Source organism: Papio anubis, chromosome 13, assembly GCF_008728515.1.
Source record: "Papio anubis isolate 15944 chromosome 13, Panubis1.0, whole genome shotgun sequence".
Classification (NCBI taxonomy): Eukaryota; Metazoa; Chordata; class Mammalia; order Primates; family Cercopithecidae; genus Papio; species Papio anubis.
The window spans coordinates 76,721,145-76,743,813 of record NC_044988.1 but is presented as its reverse complement, the minus strand read 5'-3'; the positions used below and the strand labels follow the sequence as shown (position 1 = coordinate 76,743,813).

Below are 22,669 nucleotides of genomic sequence, written 5' to 3'. Positions count from 1 at the left end.
CCATTCTATTTAGATCTTGCATTAAACACTTATTCTTATGTATTACACGGTTATGTAGGGTTTTTCTCTGTGTTTTGTTTGTTTGTTTGAGATAAGGTCTTGCTCTGTTACCCAGGCTGAAGGGCAGTGGTGCAAACATGGCTCACAGCAACCTCAAACTCCTGAGCTCAAATGATCCTCCCATCTCAGCCTCCTGAGGAGCTGGAACCACAGGCACATGCCACTACTCCTGGTTAATTTCATTATTATTTTTCTGTAGAGATGGGGTCTCACTATATTGCCCAGGCTGGTCTCTAACTCCTGGCCTCAAGCGATCCTCCTGCCTTGGCCTCCCAAAGTACTGGGATTACAGGTGTGAGCCACTGCACCCAGTTTATTATAAGGTCTTATGGGTCTGGCTTCCCCTAAAGACATGAGCTTCTGGAGGGCACTAGGAGGTTTCTTGATTTGTCCTTGAATACCCTCAATTACTAAACTTAATTGAATAAAAGTAACGATTTATTGAATATTTAGCCAAAATCCTGGGTCATCCAAAGAAAGGATAAAATTTCTCCTTTCCCCAAATTTTGGCATCCTTGAGGACATGCCCAGTGGTCTGTCTCTAAATTGCTTCCTGTAGGTCACCTGACATCCACCTGCCTTCCTCAACACACAACAAACCCCTCAAATGAACAAAACTCTTTGCAGAGTCAATCCCAGCACTTTGGTAGGCTGAAGTAGACGGATCACTTGAGATCAGGAGTTCTAGACCAGCGTGGCCAACATGGTGAAACCCCAGCTCTATTGAAAATACAAAAATTAGCCAGGCATGGTCGCATGCACCTGTAATCCTAGCTACTTAGGGGGCTGAGACAAGAGAATTGCTTGAACCTGGGAGGCAGAGGTTGCAGTGAGCTGAGATCATGCCACTGCACTCCAGCATGAGCGACAGAGTGAGACTCTGTCTCAAAATCCTGGCATCTCCTTTTAGTGAACTCTTCCTTGCCAAGTGATTCTCTGCATTGACTCTGGGAAAAAAGTACCTGTAATCCCAGCACTTTGGGAGGCCAAGGCGGGCAGATTACTTGAGGTCAGGAGTTCGAGACCAGGCTGACCAACATGGTGAAACCTCATCTCTACAAAAAATACAAAAATTAGCCTGGCGTGGTGGTGGCCACCTGTAATCTCAGCTACTCAGGACGCTGAGTCAGGAGAATCGCTTGAAGCCGGGAGGCAGAGGTTGCAGTGAGCCGAGATCGTGCCACTGCACTCCAGCCTGGGTGACAGAGCGAGACTCAGTATCAAAAAATAATAATAAATGAAATAAAAGCTAAAAGAGGGTACTTTCCTGACCTCATGATCCACCCGCCCCAGCCTCCCAAAGTGCTGCGATTATAGGCGTGAGCTACCACACCAGCTAAAAGAGGGTACTTTCTACTCTAGGATATTGAATGGGCCAGTCTGCCCAAACAGGAAGGTTTAGCTTTGGGTGCTGTGAAACCCACCCATTTGGTTTGCTCCACTTCAAGCTTGAGACTCTTCTAGTTTGCCTGGATGACAGTAGTTTTCTGACCTCTGAATACATCTAAAGAAACGGACTCTGACAGTGCATGGAATTGACCATTGCCCTGCCTTTGAGGCACTGTTACCGCCTCACCTAGGAATGGGTAACACTGCAAGGACTGAAGCTGTAAAATTACGTAGGTAGCTCACACCTCTAATGCTAACACTTTGGGAGGCTGAGGTGGGAGGATCACTTGAAACCAGGGTCAACAGAGGGAGACTCTGTCTCTACAAAAAAAAATAATAATAATAACAAAATTAGCCAGGAGTGGTGGCATGTTCCTGTGGTCCCAGCTCCTCAAGAGGCTGAGGTGGAAGATTCCTTGAGCCCAGGAGGCTGAGGCTGCAGTGAGCTATGATTGTTCTACTGTACTCCAGCCTGGGTGACAGAGCAAGACCCTGTCTCAAAAATAAAATAAAATTACATAAGATGTTTGAAAAGGAAAGCATCTTCAAGTCCATTTAACTCAAGGAAAAGACCCAGATAAAGGACTTGTGACCTTGCCCAAGGTCCCATTGAATTGGCATCTGAGCAACCAGCACCTAGATCTGATTTACTTAACAGGCCAACCATAGATGGCTTCATCCTAACAGCCCAAGGGAAGCTTAGAGGAATCAAGACGATCAAAAACACCTTGCTGGCCGGGCGTGGTGGCTCACGCTTGTAATCTCAACACTTTGGTAGGCCGAGGTGGGTGGATCACTTGAGATCAGGAGTTCCAGACCAGCGTAGCCAACATGGCGAAACCCCATCTCTATTGAAAATACAAAAATTAGCCGGGTGTGGTGGTGTGCACTGGTAATCCCAGCTACTTAGGAGACCAAGGCAAGATAATTGCTTGAACCTGGGGGACAGAGGTTGCAGAGAGCTGAGATCACGCCACTGCACTCCAGCCTGGGCGACAGAGTGAGACTCTGTCTCAAAAACAAAATAAAACAAACAAACAAAAACACTGTGCTCACCTCGGCAGCACATAGCCTAAAACTGGAACGATACAGAAAAGATTAGCATGGCCCCTGCGCAAGGATGACATGCAAATTCGTGAAGTGTTCCATATTTTTCTGTTCTTGCATTGGCTCTTAAGCAACATGGAAATAAGGTTGATGGAAAATAAACATCAGTTTCTAAACAAACAAACAACAACAAAACAAACAAAAAAAATCAGGCAGAAAAGATGGCTTTCAGAAGAAGTTCTGTTTTTTGTTTTTTTTTCCTTTTTTTGAGATGGGGGATGAGGTCTCACTCTATCACCCAGGCTGAGTGGTGCAATCACAGCACACTGCAGCCTCGACCTCCTGGGCTCAAGAGACTCTCCCTCTCAGCCCCCTAAGTAGCTGAGACCACAGACATGCACCACCATACCTGGTTAATTTTTCCAAAAAATTATTTTGTAGAGACAAGGGTATCCCTATGTTGCCCAGGCTGGTCTCTAACTCCTGGGCTCAAGGGCCTCGACCTCCCAAAGTGCTAGGATTACAGGCATGAGCCACAGTGCCTGGCCCTGGAAAGTCCTAAATTCGATGTAATGTTGTGCTCTAACATCCAAAAAAGTATTTTACTGTGCTTTATCATCCTTCTATATAGTGCTCTGTTACTGGCCAACTAAGACAGGACTACTCACTAGTCACTGTGTTCCCTCTGGAGAGAACATAGGAAACCATTCCTTCAAAGTGTTATAGTATTATTCTGGCTTTGTTCTACTTTCTCTTTCCATGCAATTGATTCAAACATATGTAATCAATTCAAGGATCTACTTTACCAGCCACTGTGCAAAGGGCAGGAGAAACAAAGATGAGTAAGAATATGTAAATATGGCCGGGCACAGTGGCTCACACCTGTAATCCCAGCTCACTGGGAGTCTGAGGTAGGTGGATCACCTGAGGTCAGAGGTTCAAGACCAGCCTGGCCAACATGGTGAAACCCCATCTCTACTTGAAATATAAAAATGAGCTGGGTGTGGTAGTGGGCGCCTGTAATCCCAGCTATTTGGGAGGCTGAGGCAGGAGAATCACTTGAACGCAGAAAGTAGAGGTTGCAGTGAGCTGAGATCGTACCACTGCACTCCAGCCTGGGTGACAGAGTGAGACTCAGTCTCAAAAAAAAAAAAAAAAAAGAATATGTAAATATGCAGGTTTACAGATACTGTTTCTCCCTACAACTGCTCTGGAAAGGGCATAAAGTGTAAGTTAAATGAAAACCAGCATTCTAGCCCCAGTAAAAAAAATTGTTATCTTTCTTGAAAAAGTGATACATGATTCTTTGCAAGACTCAACCATGTTAACTACAACCACATATACCATTCTCCCCCCTACACTTTTCTTGATTGCTTATTATTATTATTACTATTATTTTTGAGACGTTGTCTTGCCCTGTTCCCCAGGCTGGAGTGTAGTGGCACGATCGCAGCTCACTGCAACCTCCACCTCCTGGGTTCAAGCATCTCTGCCTCTGCCTCCCGAGTAGCTGGGATTACAGGTGCCTACCATGCCAAGCTAATTTTTTTGCAATTTTTAGTGGAGACGGGGTTTCACCATCTTGGCCAGGCTGATCTTGAACTCCTGACCTCGTGATCCACCTGCCTCAGCCTCCCAAAGTGCTGGGATTACAGGTGTGAGCCACTGTGCCCAGCCGATTGCTTATTATTTTTTAGATACATTTAACTTGTTTATCGCATGCATGTTAAGGCATATTAATACATGTTTTTCAGATTCATCATGAAGGTTTTGGACTTCCTAAAAAATATCACAAAATTCTGTTGGAATTAGATTTGGTCAGAATGGATCTTAATTTTCAAACCAAGACACCTTGGGTTGCTATGGATTGGAAACTGCATAGCTAGACCACGAGAACACGTGATTTTGTTTTAAGCACAATTAACTCTACAGCGAGACAGCGTAACTGACATCATATAGCTCTCGCTGTGCCAAAGCCCGTAGAAACAGAAGAGGCCTTGCCTAGGGGATTCTTTGCATTAACGACTTTGTTAGACAAAGCCACTCTGGCATGGGAATTGGATTTGCAATTTGGGTCTTTGTAAAAGGATTAGATGATCTCTATTGTTTAATGTTTGGATCTCAATTTGCATTTGGAAACACGTGACCCCGCTGGAGGTTTAGTTCTCTTTTATTTTCATTTTCTTGTCCCGATACACAATTGATACTGTATGTTAAAAAATTGATAAAACTGCTTGGTCAAATGGTCGTACTGATTAGGAAGTGTGATATGTTGGTCTTCTCTGTGAATGGTGGAGTCTACCTGGGCTCCAGCAAAACTGAGCCAGTAATCTATTTGCCAACTGACAAATAACTCATAGGTAGAGATCTGCACGTTTCATTGATTTCCTTAATTAGAATGCATGGCTCTTTGTTAGAGAAAGAAAGCACACAGAGATATGGTCAGACAGTGGATCTGCAGAAGGAATGAAAGAGAAAAGCCTCCGACTGCCTCAGGACATAGTTGAACACTCCTGTTCAATGTCTTTCTTTGTAAATAAAGGTTTGAGAAAAATTATTTTAGGTTTCGGATAGCAACACTCTCAGCTGTACACGGTGTTTACCTGTCCTTTGGTAAACTTTTTTTTGTTGTTGTTGTTGTTGATACAGAGTGGGAGTCTCACTCTGTCACCCAGGCTGGAGTGCATTGGCGTGATCTCAGCTCACTGCAACTTCCGCCTCTCAGGTTCAAGCGATTCTCCTCCTCAGCCTCCCGAGTAGCTGGGATTACAGGCGCCCGCCACCACGCCCAGCTAATTTTTGTATTTTTAGTAGAGATGGGATTTTGTTATGTTGGTTAGGCTGGTCTCGAACTCCTGACCTCAGATAATCCGCCAGCCTCGGCCTCCCAAAGTGCTGGGATTACAAGGGTGAGCCACCACACCCAGCCCTGGTAAACTTTTTTTTTTTTTTTTTTTGAGACCGAGTTTCACTTTTGTTGCCCAGGCTAGAGTGCAATGGTGTAATCTCGACTCACCAAAACCTCTGCCTCCCGGATTCAAGCGATTCTCCTGCCTCAGCCTCCTGAGTATCTGGGAATATAGGCATCTGCCACCACACCCAGCTAATTTGTATTTTTAATAGAGACAGGGTTTCTCCATGTTGGTGAGGCTGGTCTCGAACTCCTGACCTCAGGTGATCCGCCCACCTCAGCCTCCCAAAGTGGTGAGATTACAGGCGTGAGCCACCAAGTCCAGCATGGTAAACATTTTTAACTAACATTTGCTTTGAGAACCTTCTCACATTGGCCACGTGAAGCCTGGAATAGAAACTGCTTGAGGAGGGACAATTTCTCAGATTGTGGGTTTAGGTCACGTGGTTTATTTGTTTGTTTTCTTTTTAACTCTTCAGATTCTTCCTCCTTTATCTTTGTCATTGACCACAGGAAAACATTTTTTGCATGTCAGGATGAATGTACTGGGAAACACACACTTGGAGTTGCTGGTTGACTGAGCTGGAGGTAGAATAGAAAAAGGCATTCACATTCATTGAACACCTATGGCATGCCAAGAACTCTACTAGATGTTTAGGAATTTGTTATTATATAACACTGAGGCCCAGAGGAGTCAAGTGACATATCCAAGGTCACAGAGCTGTGATTGGAACCCAGATGTGCCGGATTGGAAGTCCAGGCTCCTATTGCCATATCACACCCTTTCTCAGATAAAGTAAAGCGAACTTCTGCTTTATCTGCTCCTCACCTCCTTGGAATGTGTGTTTGATTTTTTATTCTAAACAAGGGTTATATTTGGTGCACATGAAGCTATACGGGCAAGATTGGCCAAACCCATCCCTTTTTGTAATAGAGGCAAGTAATTTTTTTTTTTTTTTTTTTTTCTGAGACAGTCTCGCTCTGTCGCCCAGGCTGGAGTGCAGTGGCACGATCTTGGCTCACTGCAAGCTCCGCCTGCTGGGTTCACGCCATTCTCCTGTCTCAGCCTCCTGAGCAGCCGGGACTACAGGTGCCCACCACCATGCCCGGCTAATTTTTTGTATTTTTAGTAGAGACAGGGTTTCACCGTGTTAGCTAGAATGGTCTTGATCTCCTGACCTCGTGATCTGCCTGTCTCGGCCTCCCAAAGTGCTGGGATTACAGGCGTGAGCCACCGAGCCGGCAAGGCAAGTAATCTTATCTGTCACTCGATTGAAAATACACCACATTCTTCTAGGTTCCAGTTTGGATAGTGACTTAAGAAAAGGCAATAGTTTTCTGCATCATAGCACCCCCTTAACCGCTGTAAAATCACCAAGAGTAAATAGGTCATTGCCTTTCTTCCTGGGTATTTCACTCACGGATTTCAAAGCATTTTACACATGTATTCAATCTATTGAAACAAAAGCTAGCAGCCCTTTTTATAGTTGGGCCAACTGGAAGTACTCTGAAGAAAGAATCTTTTCTGAAGGTCACACACTCTGAGGCCTTCCTAAATGGAGAATGCAGGAGAGGAAGTTCACCCCAGGAGTGGCACGTTTGAGGGTTGTGCTTAGAGCCCACATTCTCAGCCATGGCCCATGGGAAACACTCCTGCTTCTTTGCCCATCTTCCAAAATGCTTTGCCAACATTTTCCTAATGCTACCAATATTTAAAGATAATTTCTTTCCCCTAAACAGGATCTCAGCCTAAAATAGATCTGGGTCTGTGTCACTGGGCATGAACAAATGACTCAGAGAGCCATTTAAGATCTCAGAAGCAAGGAAGGCTCTTTGGAGCACCAGAGCAGAGTCTGGGAACAAATGAGTGACAGAGCTGGAAGGTGTTCCGAAGAACATTTTATTTCTTTTTTCTTTTTTTGAGATGGAATCTCACTGTGTCACTCAGGTTGGAGTACAGTGACACGATCTTGGCTCACTGCAACCTCTGCCTCTCAGGTTCAAGTGATTCTCCTGCCTTAGCCTCCCGAGTAGCTGGGATTACGGCACCCGTCAGCATGCCTGGCTAATTTTTTTTTTTTCTGAGACAGTGTCTCACTCTGTCACCCAGGTTGGAGTGCAGTGACGTGATCTCGGCTCACTGCAAGCTCCGCCTCCTGGGTTCACGCCATTCTTCTGCCTCAGCCTCCCTAGTAGCTGGAACTATAGGTGCCCGCCATGGCGTCCGGCTAATGTTTTGTATTTTTAGTAGAGACAGGGTTTCACCATGTTAGCCAGGATGGTCTCGATCTCCTGACCTCGTGATCCGCCTGCCTTGGCCTCCCAAAGTGCTGGGAGTACAGGCGTGAGCCACTGCGCCCAACCCCAAAGAACATTTTATTTCAAGCCTACTTTGCACAAATGAGGAAGATGAGACCTCACATCCCCCACAGCTAAGCCACTGCAGAACTTCATTCCAAACTAACACTTCCTGACCCTCATCCTCCGCCTGCACAGGAGGTCACAGAAGCAAGACCTAGGGGGTCTCCTAACCAAGACACAGGTGATAGGTAAGAAGGCAGGTTTTTATGAGTGGGTATGTTTAGCGTCAGGGATAGCAGAATAAAAATGAGTCTCTCCTAGAAAATGTGTTGATTTGGACATTTTCTACACGTGTTGGGTTTTGATTATTTTGTTTAGTTGTTTCACTTTTCTCCTTTAGCTTATTCGCGTCATCTGCTAGGTTTATATCCCATTCTCTCTGCCCAACAGTAGGGCATTGGTTATATAAGTTCTGACATCCCTAGAATGGACTCCTATGTGCCATTAAAATTATCTAGCAAACGATAATAAAGGCAGGGAGTGGTGGCTCATGCCTGTAATCCCAGCACTTGGGGAGGCCAAGTGGGGCAGATCACCTGAGGTCATGAGTTCGAGACCAGCCTGGGCAACATGGTGAAATCCTGTTTCTACTAAAAATACAAAAATTAGCCGGGGGCGGTGGCAGGGTGCCTGTAATCCCAGCTACTTGGGAGACTGAGGCACGAGAATCACTTGAACCCGGGAGGTGGAGGTTGCAGTGAGCCAAGATCGCGCCATTGCACTCCAACCTGGGCAACAAGAGCGAGACTCTGTCTCCAAAAACAAACATACAATATAATAAATAAGGGCCAACATTTAGAAGGGTTTACTCCATGACGTCTCTGTACTCAGCATTTCACAGGCATTTTTTTTCATTCAGTCCCCACGATAATCCTACAAGGTAGTCATGACTGTTCTCATTTCAGGGATGAGGCCTCTGAGGCAAAAAGAACTTAGGTAACCTGCCTTGAGTCACAAAACAAGCAGGTGATGGAGCTGGAATTTAAACCTGATTCTACTGAGACCCATACTCTTGAGCCACCTGCTCATTAGATGCAGAAGAATGCTCAGAAGTTAACAGCGGGGAGCGGGTGGCGGGTGGTGTGTGAAGGGGAGGAGCTTAGATAGTATTATCCAACTTGGTAAAATACATTTATGTTTATGTGTTGGAGGGTATATTTGCACTCAGAAAATTCTAGAAGGGCCACTCAAATACCAGTTCCTTGAAGCAGCCTTTTCTGACTATACTAAAAGAGCCCTCCCACCTTGCTCATGTTATTATCTCTTTAACCTGCTTGATGTTGTCTCATGACACTTACCATTACCTGAACTGTAACATATACTGGATCTATTTACTCTGTAGCTTCCCTCTAGAATGAGGAGGAGGACAATGCGTAGGAAACTACCTGGGATGTAGTAGGTGTTCAATAAATATTGTTGATTTGAAAGCCTGAACCAAACCCTTGATGTTGGTTGCTGTTGTCCTCCTCCACCCCACAACCACTGCCAAATGGGAACCACTTAGATTATTATCGTTGTTAGTATTTTTATAAGGCAGCTTCCTGAGCCAGAGTAGGCTCAGAGAGACTCTCAATTTAGATTCCTGATACTTAAATGGATTGAAAATTTTTCTTCATGTTTCATTTAAAATATTCCAAGTGAAAAAAAAAAAAAGACTGGGTGCAGTGGTTCATGCCTGTAATCACAGCACTTTGGGAGGCTGAGGCAGGCAGATTACCTGAGGTCAGGAATGTGAGACCAGCCTGGCCAACATGGTGAAACCCCATCTCTACTAAAAATACAAAAATAAGCTGGGCATGGTGGCAGGGACCTGTAATCCCAGCTACTCAGGAGGCTGAGTCAGGAGAATCTCTTCAACCTGGCATCGGAGTGGTGGGGTCAGGGCGGGTTGGGGGGGGGGGGGTAAAAAAAAGCCAAAAGAACACCCCACCCCCCCCCAACCTGGGTGACAGAGAGACTGTCCAAAAAAAAAAAAAAAAGAAAAGAAAAGCCAAGCATGATGGCTCACTCCTGTGATCCCAGGGAGGCCAAGGCAGGAGGATCACTTAAGGCTAGCATTCAAGGCCAGCCTGGGCAACTTAGTGAGATCCTGTCTCTACAACAACAAAAATCAAGAATCTAAAGTGGTCCACTTTAAAGTGCGAAAAGGTAATCTCCTCCTTCCTGGACAGAGGCTTCTCCAGAGCAGAAAGTTCTTTTGATTGCAAAAGAGAAGACCATTGGAAATCTGCTTAGATAAACTTGCTTTGAGTCAAAAGTGAATCATTAATGTTTCAACTGCTAATCCACTTAGTGTCCCATTCACCCAGATGGCTGTTTTGAGCACTCACGTCATGGTTTTTTAGAAAGATAAAGTTTCCAGTCACCAGATTCAGTTGAGCAAGGGTAAAAGACAATTGATGGTAGATGAAGAGATTGAAGTTTCTGAGATGAGTGAACAAACACTTATCTGGTCAATGTGAAAATGAATGAAACATTTGAAATCAACTGATATGAGTTGGTTGGGTTTTATCCCTACAATAAACTCTTTCCGTTGCCCTCCAAAAAGGATTAGGTCTTATGTGAATGGAGTTATAACTAACTCATCTCTGTCCTCAAGCCATATGGCCTTGACCTTTCTTAGTGACAGCATAGTCACTTTAAACCATGGGTGGCTGTTGGAGATTTTTCTTGTTTGCAGCCAAGTCCTTCTGAAGGGTGACTTTGGCCCCATCAGCAGCTTCAGGAGCCATCTAAAAGCCAGGAGCAATGCATCCCTGCATTCCCTGAAGCCAAGGGGCTGCTTTAGCTGCCTTCCTTCCCTCTTCCCCAAACAGAACCAAACTCCTATAGAAAATTCATAAATTCTTGGCAGGAAAGAAATCCTCCCATTGGAAGGAACAGATGTTGTACGAGGAACTTTTGCCGTTATACTGTTCCTAATATCATAGTTTTAAAGCGTGGGGGATGTTAACTTTTTTACAAATGTCAACATGTTCTGGGCAGTTTTTCCATCTCCATCTGTGGCATACACATCACCAATCCTTCTGCTGCCCCTTTTAAAAATTTTCCAGGGAGTAGTTGGAAATTGGAAATATATTAAAAAGTGAAAGCGGAAAATTCAATTCAACAAGTATGCTAATGTATACCCTAATGCAGAAAGTAATATGCTGTTACCCTCCCAGTTGTAAATCTCAGAAATATTCTTTCTCTTGTCGTCTTAGAACTTGGAATGGTGTACAGACTTCTAACAAAGTAATTATGACCAATTAACAATCAGAGACTATGGCTGTTACCAGAATTCCCTGAGTGAGTAATCTACTCATAAACCCCCCTTCTAAAGAAAGCCTCCGTCCTGCTTCAAATTCAAGGGGCTTCTAGGCCATTTGCACTTCGTTTACACCTCATTAAACTGCCCACATTATATGCCTGGGTCCAGGTGACTGTGGGAAAGGATCAAGGTCAGTGGATGCCATGTATCTAGCCTCCGAGTAAACTTAAAAAGGGTGACTGCACCTCTACTGGTGCTAGCTGGGGTCCCCTCCCCGGGGACAGCGATGCCCGCTTGAGGCGGCTTCTGCGAGGGCCAGAGCGCCCGCTGGCTGTGGCCGGGCCCAGAACACGCCTGACAGCTTTTGGGTTCAAAGTCTGAACTGGGTGAGCGGTCTGGGTGGGATGGGGTGGAGTGGGGTGTGGAATCGCAGCGCAGAGGCAGAGCAAGGTGGCAGCGGGGGCGGGGCGGGGAAGCATCGGAGCCAGATTTAAGTGCGCCTCCGGAACGTCTCGCAGTCTCCGTTCTCCAGCCAGGTTCCCCCCTTCCGCCAGGCCGGAGCCAAACGAGTCTCCAGATTGGTGTGGGGCCTAGTGTCGGAACCCGCACCCCAGAATAGCCTGTCCTTGAAGCTCCGTGCTCAAGTGAAGTGCAAGTGGTAGCGCTTGCCGGGCGGGGCGCGGCTCGGGGGGCACCCGCATCCAGAGCCAATCCCATCCCGCGCCCTTACCCGGTTCCCGTGGGCCCCGGTGCGGCTTCCCCCGCATCCTCGCTGGGAGGCCAGTCCGCTCTCCCCTGCGCGATCAGGGGCGCGAGCAACACAGGAGAGCGTGGCCACCACTCTGCGCTTGGAACTAGAGGCGCGCGCAGCGCCCGCGCGGTCTGCAGTGCCCCCCACCGGACGGCGCGGCACAGGACGGCTCCGGACAGGGCTACCCGCGCCGTGCCGCCTTTGCAGGCGGAAGCCGGCGCCCCTCCTCTTCCTCCCTATGGAAGCCACCAAAGTTGTGAAATTTAAAATCAAGTCAAGGAGGATACGCTGGCGCTGTCACTGCCTGGCTTCCAGCTCTCGGAGACTGTGGACTTCTAGGCCTCCCTTTGGCTAACGTGAAAATAGAACGGACAAGGTCATGTAACTATTAAGTGGGAGTGTGCAATAACGTGTCTGCTACGTGACAAATACTCGCTGAAAGACGGACATTGTTATGATTACTCGCTGGCTAGGCTTTGGCTTCTCTGGAGTCTGCTCCTCTGTGGCAGATAGGGATGGTTTCTACCATTCCTTTGAGGTGGAAAAGGAACCTGAGCACCCAACTGGGGTCCAGTCTTGCAGTGCCACTAACTCCATCTCTGGCTGTGGCTTCAGCTGTGTCCTTTTTGAATCTAAATATTCTCATCGCAAAATGGGAGTAATCATACTCCACCCATAGAGTTGCTACAAGATGAGAAATGCAGGGCTCTTAGTTTGGGGCAAACTCACTCCCATTGTCAGCCGGCGGGTCCCAGACCACCTGCATCTGTAGCACGTAGCAAGTGCAGTGCACAACATTTGACTCTACTCGTAGGCGGCGCCCTTTTCTTTTTAATTAAGTTTTGTAGAGAGAGGGTCTCACTTTATTGCCCAGGTCGGTCTCAAATTTCTGGCCTCCACCAATCCTCCCACTTCAGTTTCTGAAAGTGCTGGAATTACAGGAGTGAGCCACCACGCTCAGGGTCCTTTTTCCTGAAACACATAGCAGGCACTCAGTGCAAGCCTCGCCCACCCACAGCAGCTAGGCCATCCAGGATGCCTTTTGCAGCCCTGTCTGTGACTAGGAAGCCTGGGCAGAGGGAGGTTTTAACTGTTGGGATTCTTCTTCCTTCTCTCCCCTTGACACCCCTTCCACAAATGCCTGGGATCCTTTCTGGAAATAGGTGATGTTAGAAATAGAAACACACAGTCCTGAGACATAGTGTAATGGAATGCACAGTCAGAAGACTTGACTGTTAAGGGCAGCCCTGCTAGTTAGTTCCTGGCTAGCTTTCTCCTGCAATCTCTCTGAACTCCAGTAACCTTATCTTTCTTTCTTTCTTTCTTTTCTTTTCTTTTCTTTCTTTCTTTCTTTCTTTTTTTTTTTTTTTTGAGAGACAGAGTCTCACTCTGTCACCCAGTCTGGAGGGCAGTTGCACAATCCTGGCTCGCTGCAACCTCTGCCTCCTGGGTTCAAGTGATTCTCCTACCTCAGCCTTCTGCCTTCTGAGTAGCTGGGACTACAGGCACCCGCCACTATGCCTGGCTAATTTTTGTATTTCAGTTGAGACGAGGTTTCACCGTGTTGGCAGACTGGTCTCAAACTCCTGACCTCAGGTGGTCCACCTGCTTCAGCCTGCCAAAGTGCTGGGTTTACAGGCATGAGCCACTGTGCCCAGTCCGGTCACCTTATCTTTCTTTTTATTTTCTTTCTTTCTTTTTTTTTTTTTGGAGATGGATCTCACTCTGTCGTCCAGGCTGGAGTGCAGTGGTGCAATCTTGGCTCACTGCAACCTCCCGCTTCTGGGTTCAAGCAATTCTTATGCCTCAGCCCACCGAGTACCTGGGATTACAGGTGCCCACTACTATGCCCAGCTAATTTTTTTGAATTTCTAGTAGAGACGGGATTTCACCATGTTGGCCAGGTTGGTCTCGAACTCCTGACCTCAGGTGAGCCGCCCGCCTCGGCCTCCCAAAGTGCTGGGATTACAGGCGTGAGCCACTGCTCCCGGCTGTAATACAATACTTTATGCCAGCAATCCAAATTTTAGGACTGTGTGATAAGGCACCAGCAACTTTGAGGTCCCATCCCGGTAACTTCTCAAGCTGTCCAATATGATGAACTTTAAGTGAGAAAAAAAAATTACAGAAAACTAGTGTTCAATATTTACATGGCCTCACCAGTCACGGTGCACTTCTGCGTACATTATATCCATTTAATTGTCAGTTAGCCCATTTTCCAGATGAACCTCAAAGAGGGAGGGTGACTTTGGACACAGTGTTTATCTCCACAACACAGAGTCTCCTCTCAATTCAGCCTTATCTCTATGCTGTTAGACAAAGATGCTGGGTCGGGTGCAGTGGCTCATGCCTGTAATCCCAGCACTTTGAGAGGCTGAAGCATAAGGATCACTTGAGCCCAGGAGTTCATGACCAGTCTGGGCAACATAGCAAGACCCCATCGCTGTTTGTTTATTTTTAAATTTTAATTTTATTATTTATTTGTTTTGAGACAGAGTCTCACTCTGTCGCCCAGGCTGGAGTACAGTGGCTCGATCTCAGCTCACTGTCACCTCCGCCTCCCGGGTTCAGGTGATTCTCCTGCCTCTGCCTCCTGAGTAGCTGGGACTACAGGCACATGCCACCACGCCCAGCTAATTTTTGCATTTTTAGTAGAGACGGGGTTTCACCATGTTGGCCAGGATCGTCTCGATCTCCTGAACTCGTGATCTACCCACCTCGGCCTCCCAAAATGCTGGGATTACAGGCAAGAGCCACCAAGCTCGGCCTATTTATTTAAAAATAAAATAAAAAAAGATGCTGCTCTCCTAGGTATGACAAAGCGGGACTTTTCACCAGCCATCTGAGCAAGGGTTCTTTGAGACTCTTTGGAAATGATAGGACACAAACTTTATTAATACAGAACATTAAACAAATTAGAGAGTGTTTACATATTATGACAAGACATGCAGCAGGCTGTTACTTTACCAAAACTATTCATTATGGGGCTGTTTGTTTAAAGGTTGTCCTGGTGGCCTGGAGACAGTGCCTTTTGCTCTCTGACTCACAGGAAGCAAAAATAAGTCACTATCAGGTGGTGAGCATACTTAGAAGCCAAACTAAAAATGAGAGGGTTTATCATCCTTTGGTGTACAGCAGTCGGCTCCACTTTCAAAGTGGTAAATGCCAGGCAGTTGAAAATTTAAGATTTTATTTGTGTGACACATGTTGTGTGTGTGTGTGTGTGTCTATTTTTTGTTTGTTTGTTTGTGTGTTTTGAGACAGAATCTCGCTCTGTTGCCCAGGCTGGAGTGCAGTGGCATGATCTTGGCTCACTGCAACCTCTGCCTCCCGGGTTCAAACAATTCTCTGCCTCAGCCTCCTGAGTAGCTGGGATTATAGGTGTCCGCCACCACACCTGGCTAACTTTTGTTTTTTTTTAGTAGAGACCGGATTTCACCATCTTGGCCAGGCTGGTTTTGAACTCCTGACCTCATGATTCACCCGCCTCGGCCGCCCAAAGTGCTGGGATTACAGGCGTGAGCCACCGTGCCCGGCCTGTGTGTGTTTTTTAAAAAACTATTTACCAAGCATTTGCTAATTACAGTATGCTAATTTCTGTGCTTGGAAACACACAAAGGGATATGATAAAATCTCTGTCACCAAATGGTCCACAGTCTGATAGGAGAGAGACACCTATATAAAGGTGTCTAGTAGTTGCCTCATTTGTAAAGTGGGAACAACCATAGGACCCCTTTGTGGGGAGCTTCTGAGGACAAGCCATGAAAAACATGGGTGAGAAACAGTTGTTGGAAGCCTGAGCCAAAATAGGCTCTTACATAGATATGGCTTGCATTAGCCTCTTTTTCACATGAAGAAGCCGAGTCTCTGAGAGGGGAAGAGATTTGCTGATTCACTGCACAGCCAGCATTCAAATTTAGATCTGATCCTTCTCTTCCCACCGCATTACATTCAATGTTTATGTTGCCCAGGCTGGTCTTGAACTCCTGAGCTCAAGCGATCCTCCCACCTCCCAAAGTGCTGAGATTTATTTTTTGTTTTTTGCTTTATTAGCTTTATTGAGATATAATTGTATACATTTAGATTGTACATTTAATGTATACAACTTGATGAGTTTAGATATACCTGTGATTTCATTACCACAATCAAAGTCATAAACATATCCATCTCTCAAAAAGTTTTCTTGTATCTCTTTCTGTGTGTGTAGTTTGTGGATTTAACATGAAATCTTAACATGAGATCTTAACAAATTTGTAAGTGCACAATACCATATTGTTAACTGCAGGCGCTATGTCATAAAACAGTTCTCTAGAACTTACTCATCTTGCGTAACAAAAATTTTATACACATTAAGCAACAATTGTCCATTTCTTTCTTCCCCCAGCCCCTTACAACCACCATTTTACTCTAAGTTTTTATGAGTTTGATTATTTTAGATACCTCATATAATTGAGATCCTGTAAAATTTGTCTTTCTGTGGCTGGCTTATTTCACGTAGCAAAAGTGAAATTAGCTCTTTATCAGATAAATAGTTTTCTTTTTTTTTTTCTCGTGCCTCAGCATTTCTACTTTTTTATGGTTTCTATCTTTTGGTTGATTCTTTTCATTTAGTTATATATTGCTTTCATGGTATTATTTAGTGTTCTATCTATATTCTCTTGTAACTCACTGAGCTGCTTTAAGATGATTATTTTGGACTGGGCGTGGTGGCTCACGCCTGTAATCCCAGCACTTTCGGAGGCTGAGGCAGGTGGATCACTTGAGGTCAGGAGTTCGAGACCAGCCTGGCCAACATGGTGAAACCTTGTCTCTACTAAAAATACAAAAATTAGCTGGATGTGGTGGCGTGTACCTGTAATCCCAGCTACTTGGGAAGCTGAGGCAGGAGAATCGCTTGAATCCAGGAGGCAGAGGTTGCAATGAGCTGAGATCATGTCACTGCACTCCAGCCTGGGTGACAAAACCAGACTCCATCTCAAATAATAATTATTTTGAATATTTGTCAGACAATTCACAGATCTCTATTTCTTTAGGGTTGGTTACGGGAGATTTATATCATTCCTTTGGTGATGTGATATTTCCCTGATTCTTTGTGTTCCTTGTAGTTTTGCATTCCTGTTTGCACATCTGAAGAAGCAGCCACCTCTTTCAGTCTCTGTACATTAGGCAGGGAGAGACCTTTACCAATCAATCTAGTTAGAGATTCTGGGAATCTCTCAGATCTTTTCTGTGTGTGTGTGCCTACTTTACTCCTCTCTCTGTCTCCTGCTGGAGAAGTCTCAGGATTGTGTGCCTTCTCCTGATCCTGCAGTGCTCTGTCAGGTGCTGAGAGCTGTCCAATTTTTTTTCCTGGGGTTATGCACAGAGATGCTGGTTGTTGGGTGCAAGCTCTCCCTCCTGAAAGAGAAGTCTCAGGATTGTGTGCTTTCTCCCAGTTCCACAGAGCTGAGCTGGCTGCTGAGATCCGCACTGGCTATAGATATCTGTGCTGGCTGCTAATATTCATATCAGCTGCTGAGACCCACAGGCCAGTTGCTGAGATTTGTGAGCTGGTTGTTGAGATTTACATGTAGGCTTCTGAGAGTCCCACCCCTTTTCTTTGTTCTTAGCTGCCCAAGACATTCTATCTATTCAGACTCTGGGTGAGATAAGACAGAATTGGATCTTCAGCTCTATGGGGCATTGGCCCAGAGACTCTACTCTGCTAATTAGCAAGTAGTGCTTAAACCAGCAAGGTGGCTTTGAAGTTTATTTCGATAACAGAGCTATTATGACTTTATTTACAACATGCATCCTGAAATCTCTAAATATGTAATGTCATAACTTATCACATATCATCTGCTTGTTTTGGTGACAGAATAAGAAAATGGCAGACTTGGGTCAAATCTCTGCTCAGTCACAGATTAGCCATGGGACCTTGTGGAACTCACTGAACCTTCTTTTTTTTTTTTTTTTTTTTTTTTTTATGAAGTCTTGCTCTGTTGCCCAGATTGGAGCACAGTGGCGCAATCTCAGCTCCACCCCCCAGGTTCAAGCAATTCTCCCAACTCAGTCTGTAGAGTAGCTGGGATTACAGGTGCACGCCACCACGTCTGGCTATTTTTTTTTAGTAGAGACGGGGTTTCATCATGTTGGCCAGGCTGGTCTCAAACTCCTGACCTCAGGTGATTGCCCTCCTCAGCCTCCCAAAGTGCTGGGATTACAGGCACAAGCCACCATGCCCAGCTTAAACCACTTTGAACCTTATGTTTACCCTTTTTTAAATGGGCAGTTGGAAGGACACAAGGAAGCAACAAATGGGAAGTGTCTCTGCACACTTACATGTTATGAATAAGAGTTTTGATGTACATTTGAGAAGCCCTACTTGACCCTTTCCAGCTCCTTCCAAACACTGGCCTCCAAAGGTCCATGGTGCTTACTCCCACTCTTCATAGTGCTGTGGTTGAATAAATTTGAAACTGGAAGCCTAGACTCAAGTGGAGATAAAGCCAAGGTAAAGGGTGAGACTTTGGTTTAGGTTATTTAACCTAGCTAAGCCTCAGTTTCGTCATCTATAAAATGAAAACAATAGGGCTTGTTAAAGGTAAGATTGTTAATAAGAATTAAATGGGATATTGCTTATAAGTGTTTAAAACAGTGTCTGCCTCATAGCAAGCATTTCATAAACACTAGCTATTTTTATCATTATTATTAACTAGGTCTGCTTTCCAGGGTATTGGGAGAAGGAGTACAAGCCGAGGTACAGTTCCTAAGTAATGATGATAATGCCGTCTCTAAGAAGAGATTGTTGGAGTGAAGTTCCTAGGGCCTCTGATGCTTGATGATTTCCAGCTTTAGCTCATCTACTCACTGGCCCGTGATCTTAGAGTCTAAGGCAAGTCCCTTCCCCTGTTTATACCTTAGTTCCCCCATTCCTTCACCAGTCTTTTAAAAGACCTAGAAGTGATCTAGGTCTGTAAGAGCACTAAGCATGCTCTTTGCTATAACTCGGGAGACCTCAAAAAATTTGTCATTATTCTTCTGTTTCAACTCCTTGCCCTGAAAGTAGAGAAGAATCCACATTAATCTCACTCCCCGTGGCTGCAACTTGAAAGGTCCAAGGGGCCACATCTGGCACCTTGAGATGAGTTCCAGACAGTCAAAACCTAATATAAATTGACTGACAAATTTGGAATATGGATGGTACATAAGACAAAAGTCCCATATCAATTTAAATGTATGAAATGATAAGTGAAGCTGAATGAAGTTGGATATTCCTATCTTTTATAAATGCACACTGAAGTATTCAGGGGTGAAAGGCCATGATGCCTGTAACTTACCCTCAAACAGAGTACAATCTTAACAATAGGTGAATCTGGGTAAAAGATGTATGTTGTGACTTACACTATTTGTGCTTTTGCAAGTTAAAAATTACTTCCAAATAAAAATCTAAAAACAAAAACCTAAGAGCAGTGTGAAGAATAAGAGGCGAGAACAACCCCCGGACAGACCAAAGCCCTGCACCTTTGCATCCCGTGCCCAGCACCCACGTCCCGCCACCATCGTCATCACCATGCCCAAGAGAAAGAGCGGAGCGGATGCTAAAGGTGATCAAGCCAAGGTTAAGGACGAACCACAGAGAAAATCCACAAGGTTGTCTGCTAAACCTGCTCCTCCAAAGTCAGAGCCCACGCCTAAAAAGGCCCCTGCAAAGAAGGGAGAGAAGGTGCCCAAAGGATAAAGGGAAAAGCTGATGCTGGCAAGGAGGGGAATAACCCTGCAGAAAATAGAGATGCCAAATTAGACCAGGAACAGAAAACTGAAGGTGCTGGAGACGCCAAGTGTACTGTCTGCGTTTTTGATAACTTGTGTACTTGTACTGACTATACAGTTTGAAATCCCTTTTTTTTTTTTTTTTTTGATATGGAGTCTTGCTCTGTTGCCCAGGCTGGAGTGCAGTGGCGCGATCTTGACTCACTGCAACCTCCGCCTCCTGGGTTCAAGCCATTCTCCTTCCTCAGCCTCCCGAGTAGCTGGGACTACAGGCACCCACTACCACGCCTGGCTAATTTTTTTGTATTTTTAGTAGAGATGGGGTTTCACCATATTAGCCAGGATGGTCTTTGATTTCCTGACCTCATGATCCACCCACCTTGGCCTCCCAAAGTGCTGGGATTACAGGCATGAGCCACCATGTCCGGCCCTTTGAAATACTATTTTTAAATCAAGTTTTATAAAAATGCAGAATTTTGTTGTCCCTTTTTTTTTTTCTTTTCTTTTTTTGAGATGGAGTCTCACTCTGTCGTCTGGCTGGAGTGCAATGGCGCAATCCCAGCTCACTGCAACCTCCGCCTTGCCGGTTCAAGTGATTCTGCTGCCTCAGCCTCCCGAGTAGCTGGGATTACAGGCGCCCGCCACCACGCCCAGCTAAGTTTTTTTTGTGTTTTTAATAGAGACAGGGTTTCACCAGGTTACCCAGGCTGGTCTTGAACTCCTGACCTCAGGTGATCCACCTGCCTCGGCCTCCCAAAGTGCTGGGACTACAGGCGTGAGCCACCATACCCAGCCTCTTTTCTTTTTCTTTTCTTTTTTTTTTTTTTTTTAAAGCTATGTTGTGAGCACATGGAACACTTCATTGTTGTTTTGTGGGGACGGGGCATATGTCACTAATAGAATGTCTCTGAAGCTGGATTGATGTGGGGAAAACATGTTTCCTTTCTAGTTTTGAGAGACTTCCTCTTGGCTCCGAGGAGGGACTCCCTGACTTTGACACACTTGGCCACCTTGGCACAAAACCTTGTGGTATGAAAACACAAATTCGTTTTTATGTCCTCTTCTCCCTTTCCATCTTTCAGCATAGAGTTAACTCCCTTAAGCCCAGACATCCGTTGGGACCTGAGCCCCAGTCATTGGTTACTAGTGTGTCAGGCAATCTGGACTTTCCAGTGATGCCACTGAGATGGCATCCCTCAAAAGAGCCGTGGTTCCATCTCTAGATTGTGGATCTTCAGATAAATTCTGCCATTTTCATTTCGCTTCCTGAAAGTCAGGGTTGACTTGTGAAAAGTGATTAAATGACATGCTAAATGTGAAATGTCAACCCTCACCCTAAACCTTCCCTGTTCAGAGCATCAGATGAAGACTTCATTGGGCTTTATAGTGGCTTCCCGATTTTTGGTAGTCCGTTGAAAAAAGGAGTTTGAAGGTTGTTGTATACTGTTAATGATTGTCTACCCATGTCCTGTCTGAAATACCATGATTGTTTATAGAAAGTGTCTGTAATAAAGCCGCATACAGTCTGAAAACTTAACAAAACAGAACAAAAAACAAATAAAAACCTAGTAAGGGACGAGGAACTCATGACTTTCTTGTTAATCCTTCCTCAACTAACATGAGCACTATAAAGCAAATAGATGAGGTTCTGGAGCAAAAGTTCCCAAGCAAATACTTCACTATAAAACACTGAGTTGCTAGGTAGGAGTGCAGTGGCACAATCTTGGCTCACTTCAGGCCGCCAATCACTTGACAGGCTTTTATGCATATCTTTCATTTCAGCCACAAATGAGTTAGCTGAGACTACAAGTTTAATTAACCTCTAGGGGCTCACACATTAAATAGCCTGCTCAAGGTTGCCCAGCCACTCTATGTCAGAGCCAGGCTTTGAGTCTAGAGACACCTGTCTCCAAACCCTGTGCTCCTTTCTCCACCCCACCCCCAACCCTGTGCCAACGTGGGCCCTGCCCTGGGGGAATTTACAGTTTACAGGGGACAGTACATACCTATATGAAAAGAGAGGCCAGGACTTGCATGTAAATCATGTATGGGGTTGTAGAAGCAGCTGTAAAAATAATGGCATCATTACAGAAGATTAAAATGAAGTCAATTTCAGCCACAGAACAGGCTTTGTGTGCTTTCAGCATGGACTCCACAGACTGTATCTGCAGTTAAAAGGAAACCCCCAGGTGTTTTATTAACAATGTGTTTCAAAATCATATAAACATAAGGAAAGAAATATGCTGGCATTTATTACCACATTTACCTTATTATATTCTTTCTTTCCTTCCTTCCTTCCTTCCTTCTTTCTCTTTTTCTTTTTCTTTCTTTCTTTCTTTTCTTTTCTTTCTTTCTTTTCTTTCTTTCTCTGTTCACTGCCTTTCCTCCTTTCCTGCCAGATTCAAGCAATTCTCTTGCCTCAGCCTCCCAAGTAGCTGGGACTACAGGCATGTGCCACCATGCCCAGCTGATTTTTGTATTTTTAGTAGAGATGGGATTTCACCATGTTGACCAGGCTGCTCTCAAATTCCTGGCCTCAAGTGATCACTTGCCTCAGCCTGTCAAAGTGCTGGGATTTTAGGCGTGAGCCACCATGCCCAGCCACCAAAACTTTTATTTTTTATTTATGTATTTTTTTGAGATGGAATTTTGCTCTTGTTGCCAGGCTAGAGCGCAGTGGTGCGATCTTGACTTACCGCAACTTCCGTCTCCCAGATTCAATTGATTCTCCTGCCTCAGTCTCCCAAGTAGCTGGGATTACAGGCGTGCATCACCACGCCTGGCTAATCTTGTATTTTTTGTAGAGACGGGGTTTTACCATGTTGCCCAGGCTGGTCTCGAACTCCTGAGCTCAGGTATCTGCCTGCCTTGGCCTCCTCTCATTGTATTTTGTGTACACCATACTACCTACAAGGTCTAGAACTGCCCATGACCTCCTCAGATGAGCAGTCTGAACCAAGAACAATTGTCTTTCTGAAACAGCATTCATGTGGTGGTGACTGCAGCTCAGAGCAGCAATCTCCTTCCTATTCCTCGTTGCTTCCCAACCAGTGAAAACTGATAGCACAACTTTGCCCAGTTATATGCCCATAATGTGTTTCTATTGTGTGCTCATATGTGCACTTGTATAAAACCAGGTATTCATGGG

General features: G+C 45.2%; 1 long non-coding RNA gene and 1 other non-coding gene across 2 annotated transcripts; both read left to right on the top strand.

The window, feature by feature from the left end:
- Positions 1–2,497: 2,497 nt before the first annotated feature.
- LOC116270202 lies at positions 2,498–2,604 on the top strand. The gene has a single exon (XR_004178117.1). It is a non-coding gene; the product is annotated as a U6 spliceosomal RNA (small nuclear RNA).
- An 8,509-nt stretch (positions 2,605–11,113) lies between these two features.
- LOC103878164 lies at positions 11,114–20,994 on the top strand. The gene is made up of 3 exons (XR_004177963.1): positions 11,114–11,208; positions 18,468–19,573; positions 20,471–20,994. It is a non-coding gene; the product is annotated as an uncharacterized LOC103878164 (long non-coding RNA).
- Positions 20,995–22,669: the final 1,675 nt, after the last annotated feature.